The sequence below is a fragment of the Bemisia tabaci genome, chromosome 2, assembly GCF_918797505.1.
Source record: "Bemisia tabaci chromosome 2, PGI_BMITA_v3".
Classification (NCBI taxonomy): Eukaryota; Metazoa; Arthropoda; class Insecta; order Hemiptera; family Aleyrodidae; genus Bemisia; species Bemisia tabaci.
The window spans coordinates 29756095-29776094 of NC_092794.1; the positions used below are offsets into that span (position 1 = coordinate 29756095).

Sequence of the window (20000 nt, forward strand, 5' to 3'; positions counted from 1 at the left end):
GCGCCGTCAATTTCGCTCGTATACAGATGAAAATTGGGTGCCAGGGGTAAAATTTTGCGTTCTTTCCATTTCCGCCGTCAAAATTGGCACTGGGGCAAAATTAAGGGGCATATCGGGGGGTTTTTCGCGATTTTTCGCGTTTTTTACCAATTTTCTGCGGTTTTCATGCTTTAAGTCAGAGATTTTCAGCCAAACGACCACAGATTTGATTTCTACGCAAAAAAGTACATAGGAACACCATGACCAACTAACACTCAACAGCGGATTTCTCTAGGAAAAACTGACCCACAAGTATGTGTTCACTCAGAAATTTTGAAAATAGCCATGTTTCGGGTACAGCCCAAGCTTGTAGCACTACCATATTCACATATGATACGCTCTAGGTCGACCCTGTTGATATTAGCGGGAACTTGAAATGCTACCCGCTTGGGCGGAGGGTCGAATTCTCCTCAGAAACGAATAAAAAGGCGATAAAATTACGTTTCACGTGAATTGTTGCGAGAGGAATGTTATTATATCGGCAACTTTCACCTCCAACTTATGTAATTTTTTGCGTGCTTTCCATTTCTGCCATGAAAATTGGCATCAAAGCAATTTAAAACGGGTTTTTTGGGGTTTTTTATCATTTTTTACAATTTTTTACCAGTTTTTTCCGGTCTTTAGCGGCTTTCATGTTTGAAACCTCATGTGGCATATCAGTTCTGTGGTTTCTTGGTTTTTGCCGACATCAAGAAAAAGAGCCCCGAAGACTGTCATCCTCTTATGGATACTGCCTAGAGGATGCTGCTTACTTATGGTCTGACGAGGATTCAGTATGAGAGATAAGGATTTTACACAACATTTCTTCTGCTATACGATTCATCCGTGACGTATTTTATGGATGTGATAGTAAATGTATTTTGAGAAAAATTAAAATTTGTGGTCGCTTGACTCATTTGGTGAGGTTTCCAACAAGAAAACCGCTAAAGACCGGAAAAAACTGGTAAAAAATTGTAAAAAATGATAAAAAACCCCAAAAAACCCGTTTTAAATTGCTTTGATGCCAATTTTCATGGCAGAAATGGAAAGCACGCAAAAAATTACATAAGTTGGAGGTGAAAGTTGCCGATATAATAACATTCCTCTCGCAACAATTCACGTGAAACGTAATTTTATCGCCTTTTTATTCGTTTCTGAGGAGAATTCGACCCTCCGCCCAAGCGGGTAGCATTTCAAGTTCCCGCTAATATCAACAGGGTCGACCTAGAGCGTATCATATGTGAATATGGTAGTGCTACAAGCTTGGGCTGTACCCGAAACATGGCTATTTTCAAAATTTCTGAGTGAACACATACTTGTGGGTCAGTTTTTCCTAGAGAAATCCGCTGTTGAGTGTTAGTTGGTCATGGTGTTCCTATGTACTTTTTTGCGTAGAAATCAAATCTGTGGTCGTTTGGCTGAAAATCTCTGACTTAAAGCATGAAAACCGCAGAAAATTGGTAAAAAACGCGAAAAATCGCGAAAAACCCCCCGATATGCCCCTTAATTTTGCCCCAGTGCCAATTTTGACGGCGGAAATGGAAAGAACGCAAAATTTTACCCCTGGCACCCAATTTTCATCTGTATACGAGCGAAATTGACGGCGCTACAAAATTAAAACCTATTTTGCGCTTAAAAATTCGGGGGGCCCCTGCCCCCCGAATATTGGGCCGATCGGCCTGAAACTTGGCATGCTTTCTCTTGACACGTATACGTAACGAATCACAGCAAAAAAAGTCCCGGATTAGGTGGGGCCGGAAATGGCCCAAATCGCCACCCCTCCTTTGAGGTTAAGAATTTTCTTCCTACAATAAGTCTGAGACAGTATACCCTTCTTTTCGAACTTATTCTTCAAAGCCTCAAACATTTGAAATGCCGTTTCCTTGTCTCGCACATATTCCAACATATTATCGTGTAGGCTTTGAACCAGGAGGAATTTGCATTCCCGCTCCTTTTTTCTCATTGTAGTTATAAGAGATGCAGAATCTTGTTCATTTCTTCTTTGAAGTAAATCGTTGATATCGTTTTCTACATAAAGAAGTAGTTCTTTCTCTTCCAAAATCAGTTTCATACGAAATTTATAATCCGCAAAGTTTTTCCCATTGAAAATGGGAATTTTCATTTTCTCTAAATTCATACTTGACATTTTGAGGTTAAAACTTGTAGGTTAAATGTAACTCACCAAAAAAACAATATAACTCCTAGAATTCGGAATTTTTTCGGAGAAAAACTTAAGAGCTGGAAAACGCCTTTCAAAACTCATGTTCTGGGCCCATAACCATTGTTGATTGTAATAAAAGAACACTACGAATCACTTCTATGACTTTTATTATCAAAAAGACACTCTCATATATTTATCATTAAAAACAGCTGATAAGATTATCTATCCTACAGTTACCTCAACGCATTTTCACAGGTTTCAACTTGTCTAGCGTTTTATCACGAGTTCAGTGGGCTTTCATCCTGACCTACTGATGCTAAAATGTCGATAAAGCGGTACGTTGTTTGCCCAAGATTCGGTTCATAAAAATTCGTAATTTCGGTCAAATGGCTTCCAAAGGGTGCAAACAGTCACCAAATGTGTTTTGTAACATCAGTAGTGAGCTGATGGTGCAAAATCAGCGACGTGATATTACAGAATTTTTGAGGAAATCTGCGACGCGGCGGTGCGCGGTGGGAAGAAGCCGTGAGCCGCGTAGAGCTGTCATGACATCTTGGCGCCGCCCCCCTCTTCCCAATATTTAAGAAACTTGAGTTTTATTTTTTCTGGTGATTAGAGGGTATTAACGGAAGTAAATTAAGGGGGAATACATTTTTTCCGAGTTGTATTTTTAAAAATTCTGATCGGAAAACGATTTTTGGAGGATAAAAATCACCCAAAAGAGCATAAAATTTGATGAAATTCGGACAAGTATCACTCTTTACGGCTCCTTTTTGACGTGGAATGATTATTTTATACTTAGTAGAGATACTGCAGACCAAAATTAATGGTTAAATTGGAAAAAAAAAAATTCAATTTTTTCGAAATTTTCCCCCTGAAAAAACCAAAATTTTAAATTTGCAGAAAATCCTGACATGATGGAATTTTTTTGATATTTTTCACGAACTCAGCGCTAAAAAATACACTAGAATCAATCAAGTTATTCCATGCAACAAGACATGACCAAAAAAACGCAGGGCTGTGTAATGAATTAGACCTGGAAAAGGTACCTACGGCAGCAAAAAGTCTCACTTGTTGTCAACATATTTAAGTGGAAGACACCTTAATTTTTCATTTTTCCCCAATTTGAACTAGAGTCCCTTTATACCCAGAGTTAAGACAACTCACTTTTGGTTGGGCAAGGGTTGGGCTGAAAGTGGCCTAAAAAAGAATCCAATTCTGATTGGTTCTCGCTCATGGAGGCCGAAACGAGTGCACCAAGATGGCGGTACCTCGAATGTGAACAAGAACAATGAAAATATTACCTAATTGTGGTTTATCAAGAGTAAATTGTTATTTCCATCGGTCTAAAATGAAAATAGATTAAGAAATTATTCACAAACCAATCTAATTTTCGTTTTAATTGATCAATTTGTTGATGTTGTTGTTTTTGTGTGACAGACATCGCAGGATTCCTGATCCTTATTCCTCAATATCATTTGTTTGGGTGCACTCGTTTCGGCCTCCATGGCCAGCCAAGGCCGGCTGCCAGTCAGCTGATAATCGAGTTGTCTTAACTCTGGGTATAAAGGGACCCTAATTTGAACGTGTAAATTGTGTATCAAGCAGCAGAGCCTGAGTAGAAAGTCTGTGCGCAGTTTATTTCACGGTGAACTTTCTTTTTCCCCCCTTATCGTTCCATCAAAAATTTTTAGATCTATAGTCTCCTTTCATAAAACTAATTTGCTTAGATATGTTCCAGGCGTCATTCAAATGTTCCATACACTGATTTGATCAGGAAAAAACTACCAATTCATTCGTGCATTCTTAGAAATTTTGGTAAAGATGCATAAAAGAAAATGTCGACGGGTTCTTATCAACTGTTAATTTTATGTGAGAAGCCCCCAGCCCACCTCAAAAAATGACTCTCTTCACGGTAAAACCTGCATTCTCCGAGATCACAGTCCGCAGTAATCCATTAGATACATGTTTCGACGAGTTAAGATATTGACCCGGATATATCTACTTTTCCCTTCCCTCTCCCTTCATGTGGGGGAAAAATTCTCTCACAATGTCTGCTTACTAGTTGTCAGCTTCCCCTTCCCTCTATATCCTTTTCGCAGAAATAAAGGGAAAAAAATTATGCCTTTGCCCCGATAGTAACTAGCCAAAAATGTAACAAGCACACACATGGAAAAAAATAAATGAACTTGGAATAATTTTGCACGATTTTGATGTTCGGACCCCCTAAAGGGAGCAAAAACCCCCAAAACAGGTCGAGCTCGTCTACGTGCAGACGCACCTACCCTCGAAGATGGCATTGAGCGAAAAAAGTGAAAATCCCAAAATATGCACATTGGACGTTTAGGCACGTGCCAATTCAATTAGAACATTATCCTAAATTAAAATACGAGGCGTCCGAAAAGTCCCTTCCACCCCTTCTAAAATTTTAGTTAATATTTTTAAACGAAACTTTGAGGGGGTTCATAGATCAATGCTGGCTACATTTGGGGCCTCCAAAACGTTGGGGCCCACCCACACACGGGGAGGGGCTACGGACCCCAACTTTTTTTTCAAAAGGCAACCCCATCCCCCTCCCTGTGATACATCAATCGAGAGAAGACAAGAAACAAATTTTTTTGGAGCAAACCGTCATTCAAAATTTTGCTTTTTGACGAAATGGCGGCCGGTCGAAGTTAAGAATGGGGCAAAAATTAATGTTTTCGTTTTTTGCCAGTGAATTTGCGTGAAACTTGAATTCCGCGGGTCTTTTGCCACGATAAAACCGTATTTGGCATCATTGTTTTGAAAAAGTGAATTGTTTTGTTTTTTTTTTTTTTTCCAACCGGCGACCGTAAAAGAATGATGTGCACTGATTTGATACCTACCAGTATGTCACGAAATTACAGAGAGAATGAGAGATTACTTACTTATGCATTTATAGAAGTTTGGTCACTTTAAAGTTTCTTCTTTAGGCAATGCTTGTGAGCTGCGGAGGGATCTGAGCGTTTTTTCAATGCGATCAAAAATCTTACGAGAGGCTAAGTCGAATCATATCAACCTGGAGCCTTTTCCGTCTGCCGTCACATGAATGAAGGAAGAGTTGATGAGAAAACAAAGGAACCGTTCAAAGTGACTTGGACTCTCATGTTTTTAACTCTTGGTTTTGATTTGTTTTTGAGCTCAAATTAGACCCACAAAATACATAGAAAATGCCGGCGCCTCGCGCCGGCATGTGGAGGGGGGGCTTCGCCCCCATCGTGGTGCGAGGATCGCACAACACTTTCTCGCTTTTGCCGACGCGGAGCGCCGGCATAGACACTTTTACTGGAATATTTAGAAAAATATTGCCAATTTTACAAAATCATAAAGTTTGATTGGAATTTTGATCGCAGGATAATAGTTATGAAATTTTTATTCAAACCACTGAACTTTATTGTAAATGTCTTTGCGATATGTGATGAATTCATATATTCGGACTCGACTTGTTGATTTTATGAGGCATCTTCAATTAAAGATGTAATTGTTTAACAAAGTCTACTGTCAAAGACGGCGATCCGTAAAAATCTTAGCTTTTCTACGATTCCTTAGGATCCATTAGATTCATTGACATCATACTTCAGATACGATTTTATATTATAATCTCTCCTTAAGCACGGTCAAAAGCCATCAAATATCTACTTTAATGGGTAGAATGACTATTCGATGTTTAAATAGTCTTAAAACTAAACGGTTTTCGCTTAGCATCTCCCAAATATTAAATTTGGCGGGCGAATCTACCTGCTGGAAGGTTCACCACACGCCCGCCAAGAGCGCCATCTCCTTACCGCGTATCCCCGTAATTCAAAGCGAAAACAATCGAGAGCACCATCTCCTTGCTGCTGTCGACAAACGTCAACAAACCTCAGGTTATGACAATTATAACCTCCTTTATTAACAAGCATTAAATCAGTCATATTTGTGCCGAATTATTATATTATATTTGTGCTTAGTACCTCGTAAAAAGGAACCACAAAAGATGGAATCTGCCGGGATTCTAAATTCATTAACAACAAACATATTAGTTTTTAATAAAGATCTAAGTGTCAGTTCTTGCGTTAGCTTGATGATTCATAGTACCTATGTAATGTAAGTACCTGATTAGTTGTCTAATTTTGCTTGGTGTAAACCTACGGAGTAATTTTGGAAATAGTATATGATGCATTATATAATGCATTTGAATTCCTAGGTTTCACCTGACTCAAAGCGTTTGCTGCTATTATCTAGAATCGTTCCGACTCATTTATCGGAGAATTGAGCGTTTCCTATCGACCCATCTGCAATTATGAGATTAGTCCAAGAATCCTTTGAGCCAACTTTCAAAGAATTAAAGGCATTTTTTTCAAAATCTGCAGTCCATGAGCTCTCCGTGTGACCGAAGTGCTCTCCTCGCTGTATGACGCGTAACCCTTCAATTTTTAGTAAAGTCCAAAGACCTCATAGGAACTTACATTATTGAACCAGGAGGTGCTCTTATGCCAACTTTCGAAGAAATGAAAGGCATTTTTTTTTAAATTTACAGTCTTTGAAAATGAGTTGTTTGTGTGATGTCGCGGAGCAAAGTGCTCTACTTTTGGGCCTCGTAATCCCTTGAATTTTGAGTTTAGTCCAAAGATCTTTTAGGAACTTAAATTAATGACCCAGGTGACGTGCTTGATGCCCACTTTTGAAGAATTAAAGGCATTTTTCAAAATTTACAGTCCCTCAAAATGAGCTTTCCGTGTGATTTTGCTGAAAATGGACCTTTAACCCAATTTGACCCTAGCCCCCTCAAATTTTAGCGTACCCCAAAATCGTTTGACGTGCATAAGGAGACCATAAATATGGTGTTCTGTGAGAATTTTGAATGAAATCGAACAGATAGATTCTGAGATATCGATGTAGACAGATTTGGGGGACGTCGGACGGACGGACACACATTTTTTCAAGTATGGTTATTTTGACTCCTGGGGCCTTAAAACGTCTAGAAATGATGAAATTTCAACTTTTTTTTCTTTTTTTTCTTGGAGGATGACAATACTTCCTCTCTACCCTAGGGGAGCGAGAAAGTAAAAATTTAACTGAATAAACAGGTGCTGAAAATTAAAATCAATGAGAATATGCGGTCCTTATCTGGTTTCCTCATGCATATTCATGGGTATTTCACGAGGAGAAAATAACTTAATAGCACATTATCTATGATTGTTAACTAAGCTAAATTGAGTGCTCGCATCTAAATAAAAGTCTCAGTTTAACTTGAATTATTGCATCATCTTTCAAAATTCAAAAATTTTGTAAAACCGATTGTGAAAGAGTATAACCCTGGTAGACTATGAAAATTTCATTTGTAAATTTTTTAGTTCCAGTGATGGTGCAGATTTTGTGAAAATCGCCAGCTGATCATTAAGTATGTGCCTGGAACCTGGAATTTTTCTGCTCACTGCGGAAGCAAGTGAAAACTACTGCTTGGACTTGGAATTTTCTGGAGGTTCATGGGTGGAAAAGGTACAGGTAATATTTAGTTCTTGGCATGCTGAAAGAGAAAGGGAAATTTGTGATGGGAATTTTGGACCGTGACTTTCTTTCAAAGCTCCATCAACTGACATAATCAGTGAGTAGGTGCCTTTATGAAAGATGTTGAACTCTGGTGCCTAATTGTGTGAAGAGAGGGAAGTAAGCCTTGGGTCACTTGATTTTAAAGGACAGCCCACGTTTACTCATTGAAAACAAGATTGTTGGAGCTTTTCATTTGAGTTATTATCCAATTTTCTCCCCACAACTGAAAACACATGATCGATTTGGAAGGAGGAACTAGCCAAAAATCAAGTTTCTTATTTTTTACTCAGGAAACTCATTTCAGACTCACAAGGCTGGAATGATGTTATTTATACAATTGAATAATTCTGTTTATTCTTCTTTTGGAGATCATTTGTTGACTCACGGATCCATTTTCTTATGAAGGCATCGTGTTCATTTTAAGATGAGCCCTGGGCTCCATATGAACACATTTATTTCAAGACTCATCGGAAATTTTAACTTCCTTGCTCTATTAAAATATGGATTCATGAGTGGACAAATACTGTCAAAAGAGAATTAAATAGGACTTTAAAAAATAATAAAAAAAACAGCCCAAAGCACATGCCCATTTTCAGATGAGCCCTGGATTCCATAAGATGGCATGCATCTCACGGCTCATCAGATTTTTGACATAAGTATATTACATGTATTTATGCCTTAGAAGTTTATTTTCTTGACTTCTGGCTGTGTTAAACGCAGAAATGAGACCAGCTTTAGGATGAAATCCTTGGATTAACATGATTCAAATACCATATCAATTTTTAGAGCAATTTTGACTCAATTTTTTAGTAAATTCCTCTTCTTGGAGAAAGAAATTTGATTTTTAAGCTCAACTCCTCCTTCCTTTGACCTGGAACTGCCCACTGTGTGCAGAGGCAGTGTAATTAGTGAGCTGCATGGGGTTGCTGGCCCTTGCTTGAGGTGATTAGGGCTTGCGGGAGGTCTGCGGGAGGTCCGCGGGAGGTTACTGGGTTTCGCGGGAGGTAGTACCCGTCACCTCATGCAGCTTTACCTGGAACAGGGTGTGAACTCCATGCGACCCCATGCGGCGGGTGCTTGCTTGGGGTTGCATGAGGTTAGTCCCCGCCGCGGATGGTTAACCACCTGCAGACCTCCCGCCGCATGACGTTCACTTCCACTAGGGCAAGATTTCGCCGTACGGTTTGCGCCAAAAATGTTCTGGTTTATCTCCTTTCGATTGATGTGTCCCGAGGGGGGTTGCCTTTTGAAAAAAAAGTTGGGATCAGTGGCCTCTCTCTGATCTCCGTGCGGTTAACATTGATCTACGAACATGCCGGAAGTTTCGTTTTAAAATATTAATTAGGTAAAAAATTAAAGGGAGTGGAAGAGACTTTTGGGACGCCCTGTATTTTAACTTAGAATAATGTTCCAATTATTGTAAAATGTTAGAATTTCTCGGGATCCGCGATAGGAATCAAGAAAAATGCTTCGGCTCAAAACCGCCATTTAATGCCCTACTCAAATGAGCTCTTTCATTAACACGATTAAAGACACCAGACTATGGAGAATTTCAGTATGACCCTTTATAGCCGTTGCCACATTTCTTTGGACAAAATAAAAATTTTCAAAGAAAGGTTCTAACATTTTCCTTTCAACTTCGCAGAGAATTTTAATCGCAATTTGATTTAAATGAATTAACATTTCATGGAAAAGTATTCTTAACATTCATCACAACTAAACGTTTTTTTCGAGGGTTTAGCAACGTTCAAATGGTCATACAGTGTTTTTCCTTAGAATGGAAGTATAATTTGCTCTTTGCTACCTAAAGTCCCAGGTGCCTGGCAACGTCGGAGCTAACTTGCTACAAATCGCATCGATTAAGTCCAAAAAAAAATCCACAAATTCTGACTTTTTTCATAAAAAAACGATGACAACCCATGCACATTCATCTCAAGAATCATTAGCAATGGAGAAAAACGGTGCGCCTCTTCACACCAGTTGTTTTTTTTCAGGGGGGGAGGGGGGAGAGGCTCCGCCCCCTCCAGTGCCAACTGGACGCATGTTAAGCGCGCGTTTTTTTTTTTGGATTTTATGAGCAACTAGTTGATTCCTCAATTCAAGTAACCCGCACATTAGATTGTTTCAAAAAACCATAAAATTCGAAAAATTTAGCTTTCCAGTACTTTTCCCATTCCTTTTGGTCCCCATAGAAAAGCAGCTGAATTAAAATTTCTAGGTTAAGCCCGTAGTTTGCCGCAGAGCCCCCCTTTTTGGGAATAAATTACATTAGATTAAGTGGGATAGAACAGACCGATCAGGCGGAAAACAGGCAGAAATGCTCATTTTGGCAATGCCAAATGAAGGACTCCTCACACCTCGAATTCAAAATTGGTCCCAGAGGATTATTCGATAAGTTACCGGATCAGATTATCCGGCAGTTCACCATCTGATAAATGATTGTCATTATGCTTAGTACATAGGGCCCGATGGATCTTTTCACGCCTGCTGAAGGTTGTGGATAAGTACGACATACGTATTGGTTCTAGATTTTTGTCCACGACTGAGCGTTCCAAGACCCCTCGGGTCCTACTGGGGTCGGTAGGGTACTGACACCATACCATCGTGTTTTTCCGAAAAATTGTCAGAGGAAAAAGTACACAAACTGTGAAACCCCGTGGCATCCAAGTATGCGAGAGCTCCACTGCATTTTCAACGGCATCGCTATCTGTAGTGGAGGGTCTCTACTTGTCTCGTCTTACCGGAAAGGTGCCATTGCAAATCAGACTCCCCTCATCATTTCCCTTTTCTGCATGCCCCTCCCCCTAGAACTCATGCCACAGGCACCACGGCTGCATGCCGCCTCAGGACCAACCAGGAGGTGTTCAAACGAATTCTTGCTGAAACGCTATTGGTATTGTCTCTTACCGAAACTGGTGGCTGTACCGACAGTGGCGATGATATCGTTGAATGCATTGTTGCCCCGTGTGTCGGTTTGTCAGATTGCCTGGCGCGGCGCGACGGCGCGTAAAATAGATGTACAAATGGCAACAGCTTTTTTTCGTCAGCTCCGAAAACTCTGATCGCTGTCGGTAAGAGCGCTCTTATCGTAACTTTTTCTTGATGGAACTGTTTCGGTAGCTTGCCGACAACCGATAGAACAGCCCTAACCCACCAACCTGCTCGCGATCCTAGGCTTCTAATCTGCGTCGGAACAAGTTCTCGACACCGGTTCAGCGCCATTCGCCACCACGCCAGGGAGTGCTCGAACTTGATTTTCAAAAAGTCGCTCCCGGGCCGGCGACAGGTGAGACGGAGCACCGACCTAACTCCGCCGAACAGCAACCGCGCAAATCCCGCCGCCAAATTGACGCCAAGAGAAGGTTTCACTCGAAACGCGATGGAAACCGCGACCAGGCGACCTTCGCGCTTTTCCGGCAGTTCGGAGTGCGGTCGTTCCCTCTTTTGTCGGACAACTCGATTCCGCATTGGAGTTGATCGACCTACGCACATAAGCGCTTTCTCAACGCTCTCGAATACGATAGCGCTAGGGGAAAACTCGTATGAGCTTTCAAACGTTTACATACAGGGTGCGGCAAAAGTCCCGGGACGGCTGTTTATTTTTTAAACGGCTAAACGTAGAAAAACGAATTTTGGGGGATGTTCTTGGGTCAAAGTAAGCTACTTTTTGGCACTCCCCAAAATTTGTTTGGGGGCCCCCCTAGGGGAGGGCGGGGGGCAACTTTTTTTTTCAAATAGCAACCCCCCCTTTGTGATACCTCATTCGAAAGATAATAAAAAAAGAAAATTTTTGGCGCAAACCGCAGGTCAAAATGTTCATTTTTGACAAAATGGCGGCCGGTCAAAGTTCAAAATGGCGGAAATTTGGCATCTCCGTTGTTTATTGACGGATTGGTGTGAAACTCGGAATCCTACGGTTTTTCGAGATGAGAAAAACGCTTCTGGTATTGGTTTTCCAGAAAAGTCAGTCCTTTTCAAAATGGCGGCCTCGAGCGGGAAGTGGATATTTAGGCTGCATATCGTTGGATTTGCATGAAACTTGGTATCTGGGGGTATTTCGGCACGAGGAGAACGAATCTTTCATCGGATATCTGAAATTTTGACAAATTCCAAAATGGCGGCGGAAAAATTGCGGGAAATCAGTGTTACGGCTCTTTACCGATGGATTTGCATGAAATTCGATATGCTGGCGGTTTTTGGCTCGTCAAAGGAATCTTTCATTAGATTCTTGAAATATCAAATAATTTCATGCAAATCCATCGGTAAAGAGCCGTAAAACTGATTTCCCGCAATTTTTCCGCCGCCATTTTGGAATTGGTCAAAATTTCAGATATCCGATGAAAGATTCGTTCTCCTCGTGCCGAAATACCTCCAGATACCAAGTTTCATGCAAATCCAACGATATGCAGCCTAAATATCCACTTCCCGCTCGAGGCCGCCATTTTGACCGCCGCCATTTTGAAAAGGAATGACTTTTCTGAAAAACCAATACCAGAAGCGTTTTTCTCATCTCGAAAAACCGTAGGATTCCGAGTTTCACACCAATCCGTCAATAAACAACGGAGATGCCAAATTTCCGCCATTTTGAACTTTGACCGGCCGCCATTTTGTCAAAAATGAACATTTTGACCTGCGGTTTGCGCCAAAAATTTTCTTTTTTTATTATCTTTCGAATGAGGTATCACAAAGGGGGGGGGTTGCTATTTGAAAAAAAAAAGTTGCCCCCCGCCCTCCCCTAGGGGGGCCCCCAAACAAATTTTGGGGAGTGCCAAAAAGTAGCTTACTTTGACCCAAGAACATCCCCCAAAATTCGTTTTTCTACGTTTAGCCGTTTAAAAAATAAACAGCCGTCCCGGGACTTTTGCCGCACCCTGTATTATTAATATGAGAAAAACACGAATTTTCAAGGAAAAATTTCGTTCAGAATTGTATACGCAATTTAATTTGAAACAGCCGAACATTTCAAACAACAATATTGCTTACTAGAGTCAAAAGCTAATGTTTCGTCGAAGAAAATGCAACATCCAGCTAGTTGCATAGCAGGGTTTTTCTTTAGCTCGGAGGTATATGTCGCTCTTTTTTGCCTAAAGTGATTCGCCCCGCATTTTTGGCGTGGCGGCGGAACTGGCGTGTAACATATCACACCGACGAGGTAAAAATATTTTAGCGGACACTTAAACAGGGTGTCCCAAAAGTCCGTACCCCCCCCCCCCCCCCCCTCGTAACTTTTGAACGGTTAGAGATAGAAAAACGAAACTTTGGGAATGTTTCTATCTTAAAGGAGACCATCTTCTGGGGGGGTCAAAATTTTTGTCCCCCTCTCAGGGGGGGGGGGCGCGGGGGCCCCCAACTTTTTTTTCAAATGATAACCCCTATCTTGAGATACATCATTAGAAAGAACATAAAAAACTAAGAAATTTGGGCAAGCCGCAAATTAATATCTTAAATTTTGACAGAGTTATGATAGGTCAAAGGTCAAATTTGACCTATTTTCAAAAAATCGTATCTCCAGTTCAAATTATCGTAAAGAAAAAATAAGACGGGAAAGGAGGAGTATCGTTTTGGGCCTTTTCCGGCCCCACCTGGATTTTGCTGAATGTTTCATATTTTCAAAGTACTAGTCCTAGGTAGACTTTATGCCAAATATTTTACCGAACAGAGCCCATGCAAAGGTGCAACAACGCCTCAAACCCAGAACCTCGGCATCGAAAAATAGTTATTTTCGTCGACTTTTTCGACTGTTACCACTCTTTCAGCTGATGATTCCTATGTATTTTTTTGCGAACATTCCGTTTCTGGCCTTTTTAAGGGCTTCCGATAAATTTTAAGGGGCCTTATGGCCCATTGTTGCCATTTTTGGCCCATTTTTAGGGGATTTTTCAATTTTACACACGCAGAAATCAATTCAAACTAAGAACCGTATACTTTTTTAAAAAGAACGCCAAAAAATGAATAAAAAACGTTCAGTGAAACTTTTTCCTACCTTGCCAAATTTTCGAGAAAAATCGTCCCAAAGAGCCAAAAATGGCAAAAATTCGATAAATTGCCACGCTCAAGGTACAAGAAAGTGGAGTACAACTTTCATATTGACGTACGTAACAGCTCTTACCTATATATACAACATATCAAAAAATTATAGTTGTACCTGGATTCCCACAATGTGAAAATTGGCCGGGATGTCGATTTTAGCGGCCTTTCTTTACCTGAAGGTAGCTCTTTTGAATGTTTCTCGACCTTAGTCACCCTCTATGGGTGCCCAGGTAGAACAAAATATTTTGAAAATATTTTAAAAATATTGCCGTTGTTTGGAAAATATTTTCACGAAAATACTGTAAAAACAGTTTTACAATATCTTTTAAATCAAATTTTTAAAATATTAAAATTAATTATTTTTAAAATATTTTTGCAATATTTAAATAAAAATGTTGTTGAAAAATAATTTTGAAGCAATTACTAAATATTTACATTTTAGTTGTAAAAATACTACAAAATACAATTGTAAAATTATTAATAAAATATCATAAAATATGCGCGCGCTGTAGGGGCTGTTTTGGGTACGTATGTTCTTTTCTGATAAGATAAGATATTTTATTCAAAAAGTAAAACATTACATAAAGAACAATATTAATCTGCCCGGCAAATTGTGATGCCCAATTAATCTGCCGGATCAGACATAAAATTAAATTCAACTGATAATAAAAGAAAAAAGAAAGGGGGAAAAAAAGAAAACACACAAAATAATAATAATAATAAAATAATAGATAACATAAATGCATCGACATAAATTCAAACTAGAAAAAGGTCCAAATGATTAAAACTGGAAAAAAACGCAATTATAAAAAACAGGAATTTGGTTTTAAAAAAAAAAAAATAAAAAAAATGTGAGTCAAAAAAAGCAGAAAGTTAAAAAAAATAAGAGAGAATTAAAAAATAAAAAAAATAAAATAAATAAATAAATAAATGAAATGAAAATTTGAAATACATGAATTTGAATGTGCCTGGACTCTAGGAAAGCTGAAGAGTAGTCCAAACCACCTGAATGTGGTGTAAACTTTAGCCTGCTCATTTTGCTAATTTTAAAAAATTAGGAACGGTTTTCCCAATTTTAAAGTCGTTTACACTCAGTTCATTTTAAAAGATACTGCCCACCTTCTAGTTTTATTAAAGCTTGAGAAAATTAACCAACAACTTTTGAGTTGATCTACTTTATAAATTCTTCATCCTGATTTAGTAGTTTGCATCCTTCATGTTCATTTTGACTGTAGAATAACTTATGTGTTCGACTGAAACCCATTCCATGCGGACTCAAAGCTACACGTATTTCAAACTCTCGAAAATTCGAAATCCTTGAAACATGACCCGCATTCCGTCTCATTCTATACTTTTGTGAACTCTGGAAAGAACTCTATCCGTGAGCTTGGCAGGAACCGAACTTTCCATCTCCTTAGCACGACTTGATCCGTCATGGAACCTAACCTTGTTAGCTCATTATCATCCTCTGCCTATTTGTTTCAAGTATATAATATTCTGATTTTTTGACACATTTTAGTGAATGAGTGTCAGATTGAGACAGTATATCTACTGCCTATACTTTACGCTAGCTTCAAAATCGTCTGCCTAAAGGGGTAAACACGAATGTCAGATCTGATCTGAGATCTTGCACAGCTAGTTTTGCAGAAAACCTTTACCTCTTCATACTTGGTGAAGCCAGGACTACACAACTTTGAAGGTAGAAAAGAGATGCTTTTTCCTGTATTTGCTGTGGAGAGCTGGATCTAGTTCTCCCCAGCTTTTCCATGTGCCTCATAATCGTATCGACGGCTAAATGTTTTTTGCTTTTCTACCAGTAAAGTTAGTGTTTTCAACAAAGATCAATAGCTGAGGCTAAATACAATCAAAGAACTTATCCGAAACAATAAAATGGCCCACCGTACAACTTATTTAACTAATCCATTTTATTTTCATTTTCAGAGTGGACAAACCTGTTATTTCTATTTCATATCTTACTTCATTCCCGTTGGTTCAATCACAATGGCAACAACATCAATCGTAACTGTGATGAGCTCCCAATAGTCAATGTATCTTCGGTGTGATTACGATGGATTGGAACCCGATAAATCCCAGCAAGGAATAATTTCTCATAAATGTTTGTCCGCTGTTTTGTACCAAATTTAATTATTTATAAGAGTGTTTCAAAGATTTTCAAAAACTGTTTTTAACTACCTAAAAGTATTTATTTATTTATTTATTTTGTTCCTATGATTACTACTCTATTTTTAATATTGAGTATGAATAAAGCTTCTTTTGTTCGTGAAATTTTGCTTTCAACGTATGTTTTTCCAATTGTACTTACTGTCTATTTCCATGGAGACAGGTACCAATGCGTATAATTTTTAAAAAAGGATTCATACAAATATTCTCTTTTATAACAGCCAAAACCATGTTCTTTTCAAGGCAAGCTGGTTGACAGCAGTTCAGTTCTGCATCACGTATGTACCTAAATAATGTCCTTTTGAGTTTCTCTGAAAAAATTTTATACCTACTTACCTTTGATGAATTAAATGAGGCACCTACAGCTATACAAGTAGGTGTCAAATTGCAGTGCCATGCAACATGAAAGAATGGCAACATTTTGAGAAAAAAAAAAATTGTTCATTGAGACTTGCAACATCTCAATGCAATCATGTTTTCATGGCTTTAAATGTTGTTTTTAACGACTAATTTTCATTGTAAAATTCAGGACATTGAAAGGAAACACTTGTTATTTAGCCATCCTAGTGGTTTCAGATCATACGCATGTGTTTTTTTTTTTTTTTTTTTTTTTTTTTTTTTTTTTACATTCAAGTAGCCCTCAAGGGTCCCATCTGCTCGTGAACCAGTTTGAGCTGCTTTCCTTAAGGACAACAAAAAAATATATCACCTCCCCTTTCAGCAGCGGATGAAATGATCCCTGAATTGACTCGTGACTCCCTTGCGGACGTTGAAAGAAAATTTACAATGGACCATCCAATGTTTCCAGCTTGTGCAAATATGTTTTCTACTTTTCCTGACGACAGTACTTAAAGCGTGCACAATTGACCAAAAATTCGCTGATTTTTCAACTATTCATGAGTAGATAAAAAAATTAAAATCAATGGATCTGTCTAAATCAGAACAAAACAATTTTTTACAGTTTTTTCATAATGTTCTAAGTACCTAGTGCCTTCAAAAAAATTATAAAATATATTTGCACAAGCTGGAAAGGTTGGATGGTTCATGGCAAATTTTCTTTCAACGTTCTCAGTAGAGTCAATTCAGGGCCCATTTCATCCACTGCTGGATAGGGAGGGAGGACTAATAACGCTCTGATGACAATGTCCACATGTTATCCTGTGAATATTTTACGGATTTAGCGAATATCCTGAGATCATCCCGACAATATTCTGTTGACTTTTCAAGCATTTTTTCAAATATCCCGAGGATCCTCGTACAATATTTTGGGGATTTTCAAATATCCCCAGAATATTCTGGGGATTTCGTTTTGTCTCTCACGAAAATCTTCTGAGAATGTTATATTTTCACAACATTTTCAGAATATCTTGAATCTGCCTCAAAATATTATCAGAAAATTCACAGCATATCGACGGTGAAACTACCAAACCACGTATCTCAGTTTGCTACGTCGCAGACTTCCTGTCATACTTTATTTTTTAAATGAAAAACTACTTAACATCCAGTCTTGAAAATTTCTGTGATTGTTCCTCTTTGTGCGGAGAAAATTCCGTGAAAATTTCAAGGAATGATATTGGTTTGGTCTACTTATAAAAAATAAAATGTGAGCGTGGATTTTTAAACACCGCAAACGAGATACGCGGTTTGGTAGTTTCACCGTCGAGATTAGGATTATTAGGCTGCTAACTGGGCTCGCCGCTCGCGGCGGAAGAGTAGGAACGGCGGGAAAAATTTTAAATATTGGAAGGATGGTGGTTGGTGGGCCGAGTTTGCCGTGGAGCAGGTTTTTGATGGATCCATGGTAGGGAATATCTCTGAAAGACGCAATCCTCAAACATACTCCACATGCATTCAACAGCCTCCTAAAAGTTCATTCGTTGCTTCCTGAAACCCTGAAGAATACTGGTTGGTCGCTCTAGAGCACCCAGTTGCCACAATTTATGGGTTAGTCGCCTACAAGGTTCAAAATCATACTTCTTTTTTCCGAAAAGGAGGGCCAGCATCTCTGACAAACTTAAAGAACTCATGATGGTTGACCCAGAATACAAGTGTGCAGTTCTCAACTTGTATTTGACAGCAGGTCACAGCTCGAAAAATTGAAGACTTTCAGCAACCACTAGACGGATAGGATACATGATACAAGCAGAAGAAGGTAGGTAATTTCAGGGCTGTATTGGAACTGGGTTACACAGGTGGCCATTGCTGGGCACAGGAGATAGATAAATTCAACACAGGGGATCATACAAAAATCAAATTGGTGGAGGTAACCTGCAGATATCTGTAAGGTAGCCTACTTTTCGTGGGAATTTCATGTTTATTGATTGAAAACCTTGCAGTTCAACCACAATACTTGGATAAGAAAATAAAATTCAGCTTGAACTAGTGCTGTGCTCTACTTTGGAGGTTAGAGCTGCGAAAAAAGGTGCCGTAATCAATCGACCGGGAACCCCACGGACAAAATTGGGTCCGTGAGATCCGCACACTGCTATTGAAAGAAACCCTATGAATCGTGTAAGCGTGCATGCTAAAGCAGACACAGACAGTTTCTACTTACTTTGAAATCCAACAGAAGCCACTCCCTACTAGGTACTTGGACGATTATACGGACCGGTTCTTAGTTTTAATGACAGGATCTTGTTCGACTTGTTCCAGTCACTCGCGAAATTTCAGCACGAACATTCCGCGAGCAATTCGCGACTTAGAACAAACTAGAATATCGCCAGATCTGCCGGAAAAAGCACACATTACCGCGAACGGCCGACACTGATAAGTCAATCGCTATTGCTACACTAGACTGCACAGCTCCATTCATAGCACACAACCTACACGATCATAGAATAATAAAGCTATGATACGATCACGAATGCAACGAAATCGAAAGGTGAAATCGAGGCGCACCCCTCTCTCTGCCGCCCTGCCGCCCAAGGCTTCCAAGGATAATTGATAAGAAGAATAGAGTGAATAGAGGCGTCAAAAGTTGCAGAATTCCAGCAGTCATCACCTCGGTCATCGGTCACCGAGAGGTTTTATGTAGAGTACCTGTATAGGGAGAGTATGGACAGATCGCTTCATGGAGGGCTTAGGGCCCAAAAGTGCAGCCACCCTTCTAACCAACTTCTAACGCACAAAATTTCACTGCCAGTCTGCAGATTCCAATTCTAACAATGATGGCAAAGAATGTACAGAAATGAGCGTTCTTCCGCAAAATTGAGTAAATTTATGCAAAAACTGAGTCAAACACGTGCTTAATAAACGACGGTTCGTAACAATAGTATTAGTAAATCGTTCTGGATAATTGAAATTCATAGGTTGGCTGCATTTCTGGGCCCTAACTTTATTCGCAGAAGCATCGGTGAAGGCCTGATGGATTTTCGGAGTTTCACATCTGTCCATACTCTCGCTATACAGGTACTCTAGTTTTATGGAACCGGTGATGAAAAAAACGATTGAGCATCGATGTGCTCGGGCGGTAGAGCTGGCTAGAGTACCTACAGGGTGATCCAAAAGTCCCTTCCACCCCCTCTAACTTTTAACCTAATTGAGGTAAAGATTTGAAACTTGGGGGATATTCCTAGGTCAAAGGGAGCTACTTTTTGGCCCCCCTAAAATTTTCAGGGGGCCCCCCTTGGGGGGGCAACGGCCCCCAACTTTTAATTTTCAAATGGGAAGACCCCCTTTGTGATAGCTCGTTCGAAAGAGCATAAAAAAAGAAAACTTTTCGCGCAAACCCGAAGTCAATATCTCAAACCGTTTCAAAATGGCGGCCGGTTAAAGTTCAAAATGGCCGAAAATTCACACCGGTTATTTGTCGATGGGTTTGCGCGAAAATCGGTATGTAGGGGTATTTTGACACGAGAAAAACGAATTTGACGTTAGATTTTCAAAAAAACCGAAATTTCCAAAATGGCCGCCGGTTAAAGTTCAAAATGACAAAAAATTGATTTTTTAGAAATCTAAGTTCAAATTTGTTTATCTTATGCCAAAATACTCTCAAATTCCAAGTTTTAGGCAAATCCATCAGCAAAAAACCGAGGTGACAATTTTCGGCCATTTTAAA

At 39.4% G+C, this 20000-nt stretch overlaps 1 protein-coding gene and 1 long non-coding RNA gene across 5 annotated transcripts in view; one reads left to right on the forward strand and one right to left on the reverse strand.

Moving 5' to 3' along the window:
- LOC109038525 (very long chain fatty acid elongase AAEL008004) overlaps positions 1-18776 on the reverse strand; it is a 324320-nt gene extending 305544 nt beyond the window's left edge. Inside the window, exon 1 of one of the 4 annotated variants that reach the window (XM_072297087.1) lies at positions 18498-18776. The gene's annotated coding sequence lies outside the window, so the exon portion shown is untranslated. The remainder of the gene's footprint in view (positions 1-18497) is intronic. The other 3 variants (XM_072297083.1, XM_072297086.1, XM_019053598.2) reach the window with 3 other exon arrangements.
- On the forward strand, positions 1811-14575 carry LOC140224047 (uncharacterized). Its single transcript, XR_011899285.1, has 2 exons — positions 1811-8694; positions 8737-14575. It is a non-coding gene; the product is annotated as an uncharacterized lncRNA (long non-coding RNA).
- Positions 18777-20000: the final 1224 nt, after the last annotated feature.